At 41.3% G+C, this 15,215-nt stretch overlaps 1 long non-coding RNA gene across 1 annotated transcript; it reads right to left on the bottom strand.

Annotated features, from left to right (window-relative positions):
* Positions 1–10,859: 10,859 nt before the first annotated feature.
* LOC120399620 lies at positions 10,860–13,436 on the bottom strand. Its single transcript, XR_005595258.1, has 3 exons — positions 13,204–13,436; positions 12,845–12,956; positions 10,860–10,978 (listed from the first exon to the last, which is right to left on the bottom strand). It is a non-coding gene; the product is annotated as an uncharacterized LOC120399620 (long non-coding RNA).
* Between the last annotated feature and the right edge of the window lie 1,779 nt (positions 13,437–15,215).

Raw genomic sequence — 15,215 nt, 5'->3', positions numbered from 1 at the left:
TGGCTGAGGAAACTCTAGTAATTAGACATCTAAATGAAAAACCTTACTTGGCAGAAATCCATTATCCATATATTAATGTAAATAGCCATTACAGCAACTTTTTATATTGCTATTCTCATGAGAACCAATAATACAAACAACAAAGATGCACCAACTGTTCTCATCTGGCCATAATTTATTACTGACATAAAAATAATTCTGGAAATGCCATTATTCCAGCATGAATTCTAATATAATGTTTTTAAAAATTAACCACCTTTTATTTCACTATTATTTTTTTCCAGATAATCACTGGTAATCTAGTAACCTGCTCCATAAAGCACCTCAAGAAACATTATAGCAGCAGAGCCACCAGCAACATGACACATGAAGGCCAAAAGTATTATGGGGTTCAAAAAAGAATTAGATATGTTTGTGAAATATAGCTTCATCAATAGCTGTTAGCCAAAATAGTCAGGGATTGAAGCCCATGCTCTGCACATTCTTAAGCCTCTGTCTGCCACAAGCTGAGACATGACCACAAGGGATGGATCACTTACTAACTGCCTTGTTGTATTCATTCCCTCTGAAGCATCTGGCACTGGCCACTGGCTAGCTGGCTGCATGCCAAAGGTTGCTGATCCCTGCTCTGGAGCTTGCCCTTCAGGAAAAGCTCAGGGCATAATAGTCCTCATTCCTTACTCAACTTGCTGAACTTGGAGGCATGACTCAAGGAAAAGAAAATTCATTACTTTTGAGTTTAAGACAGCAGCAGCAAGGGAATCCCACCACATCCTAAAACACACCCTGAAGAGAGAGGGGTTGTGGAGTGGGGAGCAGTGAAAGAACCACAGTGAAAGAATTGTGTTATGTTCAGGGAAGCATATGCTCAGAGCTGAACCTGAAGCAAAATAATAAATAAAATAAAAATAAAAAGTTTTTTTACCCCCAAATTTTGAACCACTTTTTGTTCCAAAGGGTTCACCCATCTCTAGTAGTTGACACACTAAGGGAGCCTTCTTCATTGATTTCAACGGAGTTTGGATCAGACATTAGAGGTAGAGACTACTGAGTGGATTCTTGTACTCTGATTTAATGATTTTTTTTCAAAAGAACACGTTATATTATTTTTGCTCAATGCAGTCTTGTGTTATTTTATTGTTTGCTAAGTTTGTTACACTTCTGTATACTATATTTAAAATGCTCTCTACAGTCAAATACACTTATTTTAAGAATTGGATAGCTAAGCAGTGTGGCAGCTCTACTTCACTGAATATCCCATTTCATACTGAGAGTCTCTTGGGAAGCAAACACTTTTATAGCATTCCCTTTTTACAATAGCTGAAGGCCTAGATTTTCAAACCTGTGGCCTAAAGTTAAGCTCCTAAATCCATAGTCGAGCTATTTCATTATTTCCAAATGTACTGACCATCTGCAACTTCCATGTTGCCCCCCCCCTGACATTTTTCATACAGAATTTCTTTGTTGTCGTAGGAAAATGTACTGTGCACCACTCTAGTTTCACAGTGTGAGGCTTCACTGTTAAATCTAGTGAGTGTTCTGGTAGGAAGATTTAGTTCAGCAAGATTTGTGTTTCAGAAGATTTTGCTTTGCAAACTTATTTGTCCTATAAACATTTCACTGTATAAACATGATAATCCTCCTATAGAAGTGGGTTTTTTTTGTTTTTTATTAAAGTTAAGCACAGAAGCTGGGTTAGAAAACTAGAGCACTCAAACTAGAATCTCAGTTGGGGTGTTATCTCCCCAAGCACAGCAAGGAGAGACAGGGAGCAAAGCTTTGAAATAAAAAACAAATCCAAAATATTTTAGATGTCTCTGATAGTCCGAATGACAGCATAGATAAATAGAAATCTTAAGCCTGGTAATATAGTCCTGTGCACCAGACATTCAGATTCATTGCCCATTCTTCTGGTAGGTTATAAACACAACTGAAGTCATGGTGCCAATGGGGAAGAGGACCCTGGAGAGCGACATGGAGAACAGCTTGTTTGCAAGTAGGAGTTTCCTTTTCTGGCTGATCCACAGGAGCCAGAGGTTTGAAGATCACACCCTCTGCCTCTTTGGGGATCATCTCAAATATTGTAAAAGCAGCAAAGAATCCTGTGGCACCTTATAGACTAACAGAAGTTTTGCAGCATGAGCTTTCGTGGGTGAATACCCATTTCTTCGGATGCAATACCCACTTCTTTGGATGACTACAAAAGCCACGAAAGCTCATGCTGCAAAATGTCTGTTAGTCTATAAGGTGCCACAGGATTCTTTGCTGCTTTTACAGATCCAGACTAACACGGCTACCCCTCTGATACATCTCAAATATTGTACCCTGGATGTAGTGAGGATGACCCCTGAGTTTCCTTTGCTTTCTGTCCCCTTACCTTGGGAATTCATAATATAGCCCTTGAGGGTAGATAAGACTAGTGGAGCTCAAGAAGAGACTTACCCCACCACCAACCTCAGCCTGGACCAAATCTACATGGGAGGTCCACTTCCTAGACACCACGGTACAAATAAGTGACAGTCACGTTAACATCACCCTATACAGAAAACCAACCGACCACTATGCCTACCTTCATGCCTCCAGCTTCCATCCCGAACACACCACATGATCCATTGTCTATGGCCAAACGCTGAGGTATAACCGCATTTGCTCCAACCCCTCAGACAGAGGCCAACACCTACAAGATCTTCACCAAGAATTCTCAAAAACTATGATACCCGCACAAGGAAATAAGGAAACAAATCAGAGCCAGACATGTACCCAGAAGCCTCCTGCTGCAAGACAAGCCCAAGAAATAAACCAACAAAAGTCCACTGGCCATCACCTACAGTCCTCAGCTAAAACCTCTCCAATGCATCATCAGTGATCCACAACCCATCCTGGACAACGAGCCCTCGCTTTCACAGGCCTTGTGAGGCAGGCCAGTCCTTGCCCACAGACAACCCACCAACCTTAAGCATATTGTCACCAGCAACCACACACCGCACCATAGTCACTAACTCAGGAACCAATCCATGCAAACCTTGATGCCAACTCTGCCCACATATTTACACCAGCAACACCATCACAGGACCTAACCAGATCAGCCACAACATCACCGGTTCATTCACTTGAACATCCACCAATGTAATATATGCCATAATGTGCCAGCAATGCCCCTCTGCTATGTACATCGGCCAAACTGGACAATCCCTACATAAAAGGATAAATGGACACAAGTCAGATATTAGGAATGGCAATATACAAAAACCTGTAGGAGAACACTTCAACCTCCCTGGACACACAACAGCAGATTTAAAGGTAGCCATCCTGCAGCAAAACAACTTCAGGACCAGACTTCAAAGAGAAACTGCTGAACTTCAGTTCATTTGCAAATTTGACACCATCAGCTCAGGATTCAACAAAGACTGAATGGCTAGCCAACTACAAAAGCAGTTGCTCCTCCCTTGATGTTCACACCTCAACTGCTAGAAGAGGGCCTCATCCTCCCTGATTGAACTAAGCTTGTCATCTCTAGACTGATTCTTGCCTGCATATTTATACCTGCCTCTGGACATTTACACCACATGTGTCTGACGAAGTGGGTTTTCGCCCCTGAAAGCTTATGCTCCAATACTTCTGTTAGTCTATAAGGTTCCACAGGACTCTGACACTTTTTACAGATCCAGACTAACACAGCTACCCCTCTGATACATTACAAAAAAAAAAGTATGTTTTAAATAATTGTTAGAGTAAGCTAGAAAACGGGGGTCATTACAGTGTTGGACATCTGGTGACATGGAAGGGGCAGGTGGGATCAAGATCATTAGTAGATTTCTTGGCAAATAGGTTTAAAATTTATATTTATTCATTTTGAATGCTGGCTGATAACAGGCACTGGGTAGAAATGAGCAGCTGGAAAGGGACAGATGGGACAGGGGAGAAGGTAGAGTTGCCAAAAATTTAGAAAACAATAAAAGTATTTTATAGTTGGCTGGAAAACAGGATCCTGGGTAGAACTGAAAAATAAATGGGGGTGCAAATACAGACAGCAGAAACAAGATGGTTTTAGGTTTTGTATTGTGAGAAGTAGTGTGTTACAGTGGCATAGAGAACACACAGGTACAGAGGGGTTAAGACTTTTTTTAATTCCAAAACTTTAAGTGTTTCTGTACTTTTTGATTTAACATAGGTATTGGCCTTGCGATGACTTCTTTGCTTGGTAGTTCTAAATAGCGTCTCTAAGAGCAGGGAGCAGAAAGTCCACCTTTAAAGTAGGTCATAGCCTTCTTTTAAAGGGGACTGAAGCTAGCAAGTCACCAATGCTGGCTGGGGAAGGATGGGTTGTGGCAGAGTAGGTATTTTTGCAGCAAAGGAAATCACTTTCTAGGATGGAACAACCCTCAGAAGGCCGCAGAGCAAAACTCACATGAAAGAACTGATAGAGCCCTTCTTTTGTAGGTTCAATGCATCTCAAGAGCCAGAGGCCTGCACTGATGTGGGAGGTGATTTGCAGCTCCATAGATCATCTGGGGATGAATCTAGAGCTGCATGAATAAGTCTAATCAGCATTGTTCTTTAAGCAGTGGCAGAAGTCATCCTACCCCACCCACATACACACACTCACACACTCTCTCCCCCCACCCCTCCTTTTTAGGCCAGGCAGCAAAGAACCTACACATATAGAACTTCATCCGAAGCATTGTATCTGGCTTGGGTCTCCATAGGTAAATATGTTGGGGGGGGGGGGAAGGAGAGAAATTGGGTGCATCCCCCACAACGGAGAACATGTATAGTGGTTCCACTTGTCCATATACCCCACTTGGACCCTAACACACACTGGAGAAGAGTAATAGGATACATCTGCTGCTACTCCAAGAGCAGATATCAAGGAGAAAGTGATATGGGTTACAGAGCTATTAGTACATGTTTGGAGAGAAGATAGAAGGGTTTAAGGAATCAGTGTTCTATTAGTCTAAAGTATATTCCTCTGAAGATTCAAAATGAAACACTTTTTTTTCCCTTTTCCCCAGTGTAATACTGTTTCAAGGACTTTTTTTTTTAAACAGATTACAATACTGTAACTTATGAAGTTCTAGGGTATTAATTTGTTTTCTGTAGTCATCTAAAGTCATCCTACCAGAATTCATGTCACTCTAATTTAGAGCATTTGACTGTACTGGGTGGATGTGGATGACTATCATTGAAATGCAGATTGCTGAAGTCCCGATATGGCATCTTAAAAATATGCTTAGATGCAAGGTACTATTTTTAAAGCCCATCTCTAGCCACCTATGATATTGCAGTATTTGTGATTGGTAGACACTTAAATGAAAGCCACACTTGAAAAAGGTTCAAGCTACCATTCATGTTTGAAATTCCACAAGAGCTATAACATGAAAGAACAGATAAATGAATAGCTATTGTTACTTATTTAAAGAAGGATCTCACCTCAAACCCTATATATTCCTGGAATAAAACCAAATCCTGAACAAAAAACCCTGAAACTCTAGAAAATGCAACACCAACATAAGGCAACTTTCTGAAAATATTGAAATGGATATCAAATTTCCTGAACTCAAAATTTAGAGTGGTAAATCAAAATATTTTCAGCTCCATGGAAGTATATTTAGTCATTAACCATATCAGTGATTTCAGACAATTTTATTTACTCTGTTTAAAAGTGTTTGTTCACCATTAGATATTTTATTTAAACTGAATATATTTTAAAAATTGTCTATGTATCAGGTTTAAATGTAGTACAGTTCTCTGAAGAGACCTAGGATGAAGATGCCCATCTTCCAAAATGTTATCAGTACACCTGGCCTGTGCCTTAAAGAGATTTTTCTGGAAGGTGTATTTTTACTACTACTACTATGGAATTAATATTTGTAAGAGAAAAAGCTTACCAGGAATACTGTTGGCTGCTACATTCAAGACAGATTACAAAGAAGATAGTTTCACTATCAAAGTATCTGTACAACTTGGCTGTCCACCATATACCTTGGCAGAGGATAAAAGGTTGATGGCATAAATTTTAATTGGGACCATTAACACCAGCAAGTTTTTGATTTACAAGACTTCTAATAATTTATTGTTAATGCTAATATGTAGGGTATATTTTCCTCAAAGAAAGGAATTTAAAAATTCATAACAGTCCTGATCCAAGATTTATTGTGCCCTTGATCTGAAATACTCATTCCTGACTGCAGCAAAAATCCTATAAAACCTGAGTAATCTTTTCAGGACTAGATCTGGAGGATAAATAGGAACATGTTTACTATTTGTGTATTTTATGAGGGAAAATTTTAATTATATGCTGAAAAGAGGTGGTTTTTTTAAATTATTCATTGTAAATGGTTTACAGAAGGGAAAAGCACTATTTCTAGTTTGAGTTTACGCTGCATATTCCTTTCTTATATATTTCTGTTTGTCAGCCTATGGAGTCTCTCCATCCCCAAGCACAAGATCCTACAAACTACATCAATCAGATCACTGCCTCTTCATGGAAATGAAGGTTTTCTACTGTTTTATTATATCACAACCATTTTATTTTATTTTCAAAATAGGAGATTCCAGTGTTTGTACTTGAGTTATTTCTATAGGTTTGAGAGTTATTTGCATACACACAAATATAAACCAGTATGAAAGAATAACCATTAAAACCAGTAGAAGCACAAAGGGCACCCACTGTACTAATAATTTTAAAAAGTCAGTCACTAACAAGCTCTTTTTCTCATGCCCCCAAATCATTAGAGACCTTTTCAGGTGATGGCATATGTAACTTTTCCAGCAATCTTTTTTTTTAAAATATGATTATTCATTGTGACACATCAACAGTTGCAAACAAATCTGAGTGAACCATGCTTGCTTATTTCGGAGTTATAAAAAATTCAGGGTTTTCAGACTGTTTTCTTATTAAAAAAACAAAGAGAGAGAGAGAGAGAGAGAGAGAGAGATCAACCCATCATGATATTATGTAATTGTTATTTTCCTTACTTTGGAAGAATTTCTCCCTTTCCAGAATGAAGAAAACCTTCTACAATTGTCTAGTTTGCACGCCAGTTCTAGAAAGTCTTGAACAATGGGAAAAAGTATTGATAAGGTGACCTGTAACTCTAAAGAACAAGTTTTTGAATCTGTTTTTATCACAACCTACCATAATGCTATTTTTGGACAGTTTGACTATATCCTTGCCAACATTTGTCAGAATATTCATAATGTTTTGCCTGGTGGAATTAGGGAACATTCTGGGTAATATTTTAAGTTTCTCATCAGCAAAAGGGCTATGCACCACTTAAATTCTCTTTTGAGGGCTTCAGTGAGTATAGCCAGGGGTGAGAGTAACTTAAAGGACTTAGGGTCGGAGGGTTGGAGTCCTGAGCAGGGGGTTGGGGCCTTATTCCCTGGGCCCTTTAAATCCAGATTTAAAGATCCTGGGGCTCCAGCTGCAGTAGTGGCAGCTGGAAGCCCCAGACCCTTTAAATCACCACTGGAACCCTGGGGCTCCCAGCTGCTGCCATTACTCCAAGGCTCCAGCAGCGATTTAAAGGGACTGGGGCTCCGTCCGCTGCCAAGAGCCCCAGGCCCTTTAAATTGCTGGCCTGGGGAAGCTGCCCCCTACTGGTACGATCAGCTGTGTACCGGCTCTTGTCAGTACACTGTACCAGACCCGACAGGCTTACTTTCACCTCTGGCTATAGTTCTCATGCTAGCCCTCTGCACAAGGGTTAGCTTTACCCCAGAAGAAGCTGGAGGTGAAGCAGCTTATTTAAGATATATACACTCTCTCTCTTGCAGAAAAGCTCATTTTAACAATGTCTACCTTCCATGTTGATATATACTCCTCTTTCAGACTTCAGCTTCCCTAATGATTTACATATTACTGACAATGCCCCCACACAGGGCTCCATGTAGCATAGAAGAGCTGATGGGGTACTTATCGCTAGAAAATTGTTTTTTGGAATGTAAAACATACAAAATTACTATGTTGCAGGTACAAACATGGATTTTTTTTTTAAATCTAGCTGAAGTTTTTTTCTGTTTCCAAGAACAGGTTATTTAAATAGCTGATATTTAAGAGGCTTCTGGCAATTCATTAGGGCTGTTAGAAAATTCTGTTGAAACTTTTGCAAACAAAAGATTTTGTTGTTTTGGTGAAAAGTCTGAGCTCTCCTTGGAAATTTTTTATTGAAAATGTGAATACCCCAAACCTGCAAAAAGTTATTCTGAAATACAGCTACGATGTCTCATGGGAATTGCAAATGGAAGCCTCATGTTCCCATTTTCCAATATGGATTGGACTCCCTACCTGAACCTGAACAACACTCCCATGATGCATGGTTTTCCCTCTGTGTGAGGGGAGGCTGTGTGTTATGGCTCAGTCACATGGCCCCAGTACATCACTGGAGAGATAGTCAGGCTGAGGATTCCAGCCCATTGAAGAGAATGGGAACAAGGAAACTATAACTCACATGATGTACACTTGGGCCTGGCCTCATGGAAGATGTAGTCTCACCAGATAAGCTGGCCTTTAAGGAGAGTGGAGGCATGAAGTACTTAAACTGCCACTCCCTGAGGCACCACAGCAATATTTAAAATCAGCAGTTTTTTACCAAACTATTTCATTTTTCTCCCCAAATCTCCCCTGCTCCCTGCCAAAAAAGTCAAGAAGGAGGTTTGTGCTTTCTCTAAAATGTATACTTTTAAAAAATAAAGGCACACAGAAAGTCAATATAGATTAGTACAATACACCATGACTGTGCTTTTTTTTTTTTTGACAGTAAATGGCTACATGAAAAGTTGCAGCTGTGATTTATTTCTCAAATTCATGGCGGGGGGGGGGGAGTTGGAAAGCAAGGTCTTAAAAGCTGAAAACTGAGCTATCATTAATAGCATGTGTAATCTATTTAATAAATGATAATGCAAACCACAGGGGAAATGTGTAGAAGCAAGAAGAACATTCACTGGTTAGGAAGGCAATTCAGCATTTAGAACCAGGGAATAAATAGTGCAAGGGGATGCGGAAATTTCCCTGTCCATAAAAATAAAATAACTGCCTTAAAGGAAAGTCAGACCCGCATCTCTGGGGATTTTCCTAAGTCTCCTCTGCCATACAAATGTGGTAGTGAAAGTGTCTCCTGGTTTGCAAGAAATGTAGCCTCCAAATATTTAATGCCATTTATTTTCCACATCAGAAAGAAAAAACATTACGAAATAAAATTTGGTTAGACGTGAAACCTTGGATTCTTGGCAATTATTTTTCCCTTTTAAAAAGCAAACTTTTCAATTAGTGAAAGGAGATGAGGGACTCAGGTTTGGGGTTCAACCAACAAAAGGGATTGTCAGCAATTAAAAAGTTAGATTGTCGAGTAATGTTGATATCATGGGACTTCAAGAACACATCAGGAGCCTAGAGTTGTAGAGAAAGATGGAGAGATAGATAACATTCTTGAATTATGGACCTGATGGTGCTATTGAGCCATTTACGGGAGTTCTAGCAATGGTAAGAGACAAGAGGCTTCAAATTGCTACTCACATTTTTACAAGGACTATACATTTATCCCTGGGCCCACAACTGATTGGTATCTGTGGAGCTTAGCACTGATTAGCAAAGCAGATAAGTTTAAAAGTGCTAAATAAAATGAAGCATGTGCAGTTTAAGAAAATCACCTGGAAGCACACTGCCTTGTTCCATCAGTTATTTGGATAGGAGTGTAGGCATGATTTCCTGGTAAACTGGAAATAGGATTTAATAAGAAGATGAGAGATCCCTAGGGATCTCTCTTCTCTGCTTTACATCTCTTGATGTGATGAGTCATTCAACATCACTTTTTTTTCCTCCAGGATTCATTCCTCTCGGGTGGGGGAAACTTAGATTCTTCATTCAATAAAGATTCAAATTATGATATACCTTAAAATACTGAACATAATTGACACTGACTAGCAGTCAGTGATGTTCTAATAGCAATAAGAAACACTGTGGGTAGTGCCTCTCTTTGGCTTTATCCCAGGGATGTTCTAATTGCCCAGAAATGCCTTTCCCATTGTGCCTCACTGCTTGTTTTAAAGGTGTACCAGAGCTGCTTTTGAAATCAGAGATTTTTTAAACTTGTTCAATCTTTTTCTTCAGTGATTCAGAAAAGCAGAACATTAATTTTATTAGAGAGATAAGTGTGTTATTAGAAGTTGGCTGCATGTGTGTTCTCTCTGTGAGCTGCACAGGCTCTGGCCAGATCACCCATACAGCAGCCTTTGAGTGAACTGGGCAATGAACTTGGTCAGGTTTGTCATCTGTGAAGCACATTATTAGTGCCTTATACTTGCTACAAGTACACTGAATACATGTATGCCTGTGACAATGGACAGAGCTCAGTAAATGATGGCACTTTCCATTCCCCCCTGGGCTCAAAGTCACAGACTCCATTTTATCTACCAGTACAAACAAGTTACATAGTGCCCCTCTGAGGTGGTTCGATCAAAACATCTTTATCCATCACACAATCATCCTGACTTTATCATTAAGAGAGGTCAGCATGTTCGGGTTATCTTTAGGGAATGTGTTTGTATCAACTTGGTATGAGAGTGTTCTCATACCACCTTCTGGTGATTACATGAGTGTCCTGTGCCTAGCATTTCTCTCTATTCTTGCCAGATTCTGTGAATCTGCACACACCGTGTCTCTTGCTAACTGTGTTTCTTAGCAAGGCTTGACTACTACTTTAGTTCAGGCCTCATACCAGACCTCTGTCAGGCTCTCTTTCTACTACAAAGAATATAAAAGATATAGACCTAAATCCAAAAGAGCTCATGCAAGGGAGCGTGGGCAACAGGCAATTTTTCGACCTTAGAGACTTTAACCTAAAGCATTGGCAACTTACCCCAGATGTAAACCAACTGAGCAGGTGTAGATTTTTAGTTTCCACAGCTCCAATCCACTGCATTGCAAGTAGCCCTCTGTGAAATGGTTCGTACTCTGAAAAAAGGTCAACTGTTTCATCTGTTAAAAAAAACAACAACAAAAAAATCCGTGGATTTTGGCCAGAACAATCTCACATTGATCCATAAAGATTAAAATAAAAATAATAAACCCAAGGATACTTTCTTCCCTCTATCCAACAGGGGAATATTGGTTTGCTATTTTCCCACCACAAAGACAAAATACATTTTTTCAGCGACCACAGTGGTTGCCATTGAGAAGACAACACATACCTACAGAAGTGTCTGAGTCACAGCTCACATATGTTAATCAAAAATAGGAAGTAACTGATGTATAGATACTACTTGTTAGCCAATGTATATAGAAGGCTGAACTGAGTTAATGGCCTAGGTTCATGTTTAAGAAGGTAATCCATTTGCTTCCCTCCCATCCTTTAAAAATAAAAACTACTATACAGGAACAAGATTTGACCTAAGATGTTCAAATAAATTATGCATCCTCGTCCATGTACAATAAGAAAGGAATGAGATTTACATGAAGTTTATAGAACACGAGACCCAATCACATTGTCTAAGTTAATTTGTTCTAGTAATTTTGAAATGCATGGTTATGAGCTCTTTGCAAATAGGACATTTTAAAAACAAAACAAGAAAAATGTGGACTTTGCTTTTTGTAAGAACAGTCCAAGAACAAAGGTTACTAATGAAATATGCATAAGCACTAAAACTTCCTACTAATGTTGTATTAGCACTTTTTTGATGTCCTATTGAAAGGACATCTGACCCACTCTTGAACTCTTATCTATTGGAAGCAATGATATATTGCAGTAATTTGGAAGCATGCTGTGGGAAAAAACACAAGAGCAGCAGGAGAGAGAGTCCGTCCCATTTTTTGACTTGGTGTGAAGCAGACTGAGATGGATTTTTTTCTGCTAAAGTCTGGGGTGGGGGATTAAAAAGGAGATGTGCCTCTCCACCTAGCTATGGGAAGCTCTCACTCGCAAAGAGAGCAAACAGCAAGTTAGAAAAGACTATACGAACCCTTGGAACTTAAAAAATGGCTCTTCTATGGCAAATTCTTAGCATTTGAAGAGAACTGCTTCTCACAATAAGTGACACATTGAAACAATCTGCTTTTTGCAAAGTTCATTATTCAGGGGTGTCCAACATGGACAATCTACTTGTTGTAGAGGGGTCTAATAATTAAAAGTTAAATGGAAGAAAAGATTAAAATGGCCATGGGCACAACAGTAACCATCTGCTACAAATCGGACAAATGAATGGTTCTTAAACAGAGGCCTGTTGAGCACTGACTGTTCTATAATCAGTGTGCTAGTGGTCCACTGAGAACTGGCAAGTCCTGGGGTGCTGCCTCTGCTGGACGGAGTAGGCGCAGGGGAGGGTGAGAATAAAACCAAAAGAGCTACACCACCACTATAAGCTACACTAAATGAAAGTCTTTATTTCACTTTTTCCACACTAAGATGCAGTGGGAGCTAGAAACAATAGCTGATGGAAAAAAAGCCCCCCTTTGAGCAGCATCATTGTAGGGCAGATCAAGGAGCAGGAAGTTGTTATAGGAGTGAAGCAATCTTCTTCCTCCCTCCAAGAATGTGTTATCAGAGCATCCAAGGGCTTACTGACACAGCCTAGACTCAGCACAGGAAATTTGTGCCAGGTGAAGCTTCTTCAGCCATGATCATATGGATAAGTCTTGAGTGTATTTGTAATTAAAAGACTTATTTGAAACTATGACTGCAAATATTCATAGCACAGTCTGCATAAAAAGCTAATCTATTGCTGACAAATTCTAAACAAAAGAACTTAAGTCACTACTTCCCTCACCCAGCCAAGTTTATAATAGCAACAATTAAGGAACAGGATGGACTTTCTCCACCCTAATCCACAAACCAAATTTATGACTTACTATGTTTTTCAGTCAGGAGAGGTCTTCTGGAGAAATAAAGCCTTCCAGGTTTTCAGGACTCCCTTTGAAAAAGGATTTGTTCTCAGACACCCAATCTCTATTTTTTCCTTGGCTGGAAGAGAAGAGCAAAAGTATGTTTCTTCTTTATATGCCTGTCACAGTGTGGGACTCACCCCTGCAGCACCTCCTGTGGGTCTGTGTCAGGAATTAGCTCATCCAGCTTCCAGAACACCCTATGCAGGCTGGTGATCCACCTTACTGCTGGCCCCCATGTCCCTCCCTGTTATCTGGGGTGCTGCCCCCTGACAATACACCCCTCAGTCTCAGAGTCTCCCCTCCCAGGGGAACCACCACCTCACCTTATTCAGAGGCTACTGCCAGTTACCAACTAGCCCCCACATCCTGGGGCAGAGTACAGTATAAGCCACTCATCACTGGCAAGGTTGGTTTTTGACCTGCTACCTTTCTCTACAACTCAGTACTTCTACAGGGCCTTGGACAAGCCCTGAAGCCTGGGAAGTTGCCAGCCTAGGGCTCCCCTGGCATTTCCCCATTCCTGCTTCACTCCAGTACCCTTTAGGGCAGGGGCAGGTCCATCTCCCTCCTCAGCTAGAGGGAGACTTTGCTAGCTCCTGGCTCACTGGCCTTTTATAGGGCCAGCTGTGGCCTGATTGGGGCATGGCCACAGCTGTGGCTGCTTCCAAAATCAGCTGAGGCTTGCTGCTTTCCTAGCAGCAGCCCTCTCACAGTTGCAGTCCTCTCCCAGGGCTCATTTCAAGCCCTTCAGGGCAGGAGTGGGTAATCACCCTGCTACACACACCCCACGGCCATCTACGTGACCAGGGAGAGGCGGTTGGCCAATGGAGACTCCTACGACTGTGGGGCTTGTTTCCGTTCCCTAGTCCGCTCACGTCTCCGGGCGGAGTTCCTCTGGGCGGCGTCCGCTGGCTCCCTTGACGCCTTCGAGGAGCAGTGGGCGCTGTCCGGGGTTCTCTGCTCGGTGTCCCCATCAGGCTCCTTCCTTATGACCCTTTGACCACACTCCTGTCCCTGTTCTTTTATTAGTTGTCCCCCGCCCTTAGTGGGTTTCCGTGGCCCTGTGGATCCTCCCCTTTAGGCTGGGGGGGGGATCCGTTAGTATGGGGAGGCTGCCCTTGTGGCAGAGGAGCTGGGGAGGCTCCAGCCTGGAAAGCCCCAAGCCAATGGGTACTGGGGGTTGCAGAGGGTAGCCCAGGGGTAGGCCAAGGCAGCAGGTCCAAACCCAACCTTGCCAGTGATGAGTAGGCGGATACTGCAGTCTGCCCCAGGGAATTGGGGCTAGACAATGACTGGCAGTAGCCTTATACTGAGGCAAGGTGGGGGCTCCCTGCGGAGGGGAGACCCTGAGAGAAAGGGGTTACTGCTAAGGGGCAGCACCCCAGATAATGGGGCACCGGATCTGGGAGGGACACGGGGCCAAGTGGCAGCAGGACACCAGCCTGCACAGGGCACTCTGGAGGCTTTGGAAGAGCTAATTCCCTGAGAGACTAGCAGGAGGCGCTGCAGGGGTGAGTCCTCCATGGCTACAATGCCCTCACCAATTTACCACTGCCTCCTCTTTATTGCTCTTCCCTATCAGTCTACATGGCAACTTGTTAATAATTGGCAAATTATAGGGGTAGTGTCCTCTCTTCCTTTTTTAAAGTTTCTAATTTTGCATGCCTAGCTTACTCAGATCTATGTACACCCCATCACATAAGGGTAAACAATACACAGTACAAGTTTCACAGTACAAGTTGATTGCTACAGAAAGCAGAGAAGAACTCACTTCCTCCATATTTATAACATCCCACCTTTAGTTAAGTGCTTATGTGATGTCCATGAGATTTCTGTAAAACATAAGATGTTGGCCTTGCTGGGCAGGCAAGACTTAGCCCATCTAGTGCACTGACCGATATAGCAGATGCTAAAGCTACACAACAGAACAGGACCTAGAGTTAAAATGTTTTTTTCATTAAAATGGAGGTAAACTAGTGTTATGCTGCATGGAAACATATCAGAAAATGGGGCTTTTGATTGACTTTTTAAAATGTAAAGCATGGATTAAGTTGAATGATCATATAGAAATAGTTTGATTAATATAATTAGGACACACATGAGCTGCAAATAAAAGGCAGCCAAGAAAATTCATGGAGGGCGGGGCGGGGGGTGGAAGGAGACTAAACTCTCAAAATTTGAAAAAATGTCATATGGAGCCTGGAATCAGACTTATCTGAAGCTATTCTACAAAACACAGAGAGTCCAAACTCTGTTCTCCACCCCCTTTCCTTGGTTTTATTTTATCTACTAACAAAACAATCCTAATGTAACAAAGATCAGCTCAAACCTTCTA

This window comes from Mauremys reevesii, linkage group 2 (assembly GCF_016161935.1).
Source record: "Mauremys reevesii isolate NIE-2019 linkage group 2, ASM1616193v1, whole genome shotgun sequence".
In the NCBI taxonomy this organism is placed as follows: domain Eukaryota; kingdom Metazoa; phylum Chordata; order Testudines; family Geoemydidae; genus Mauremys; species Mauremys reevesii.
This window is presented reverse-complemented; position numbering and strand designations above follow the sequence as displayed.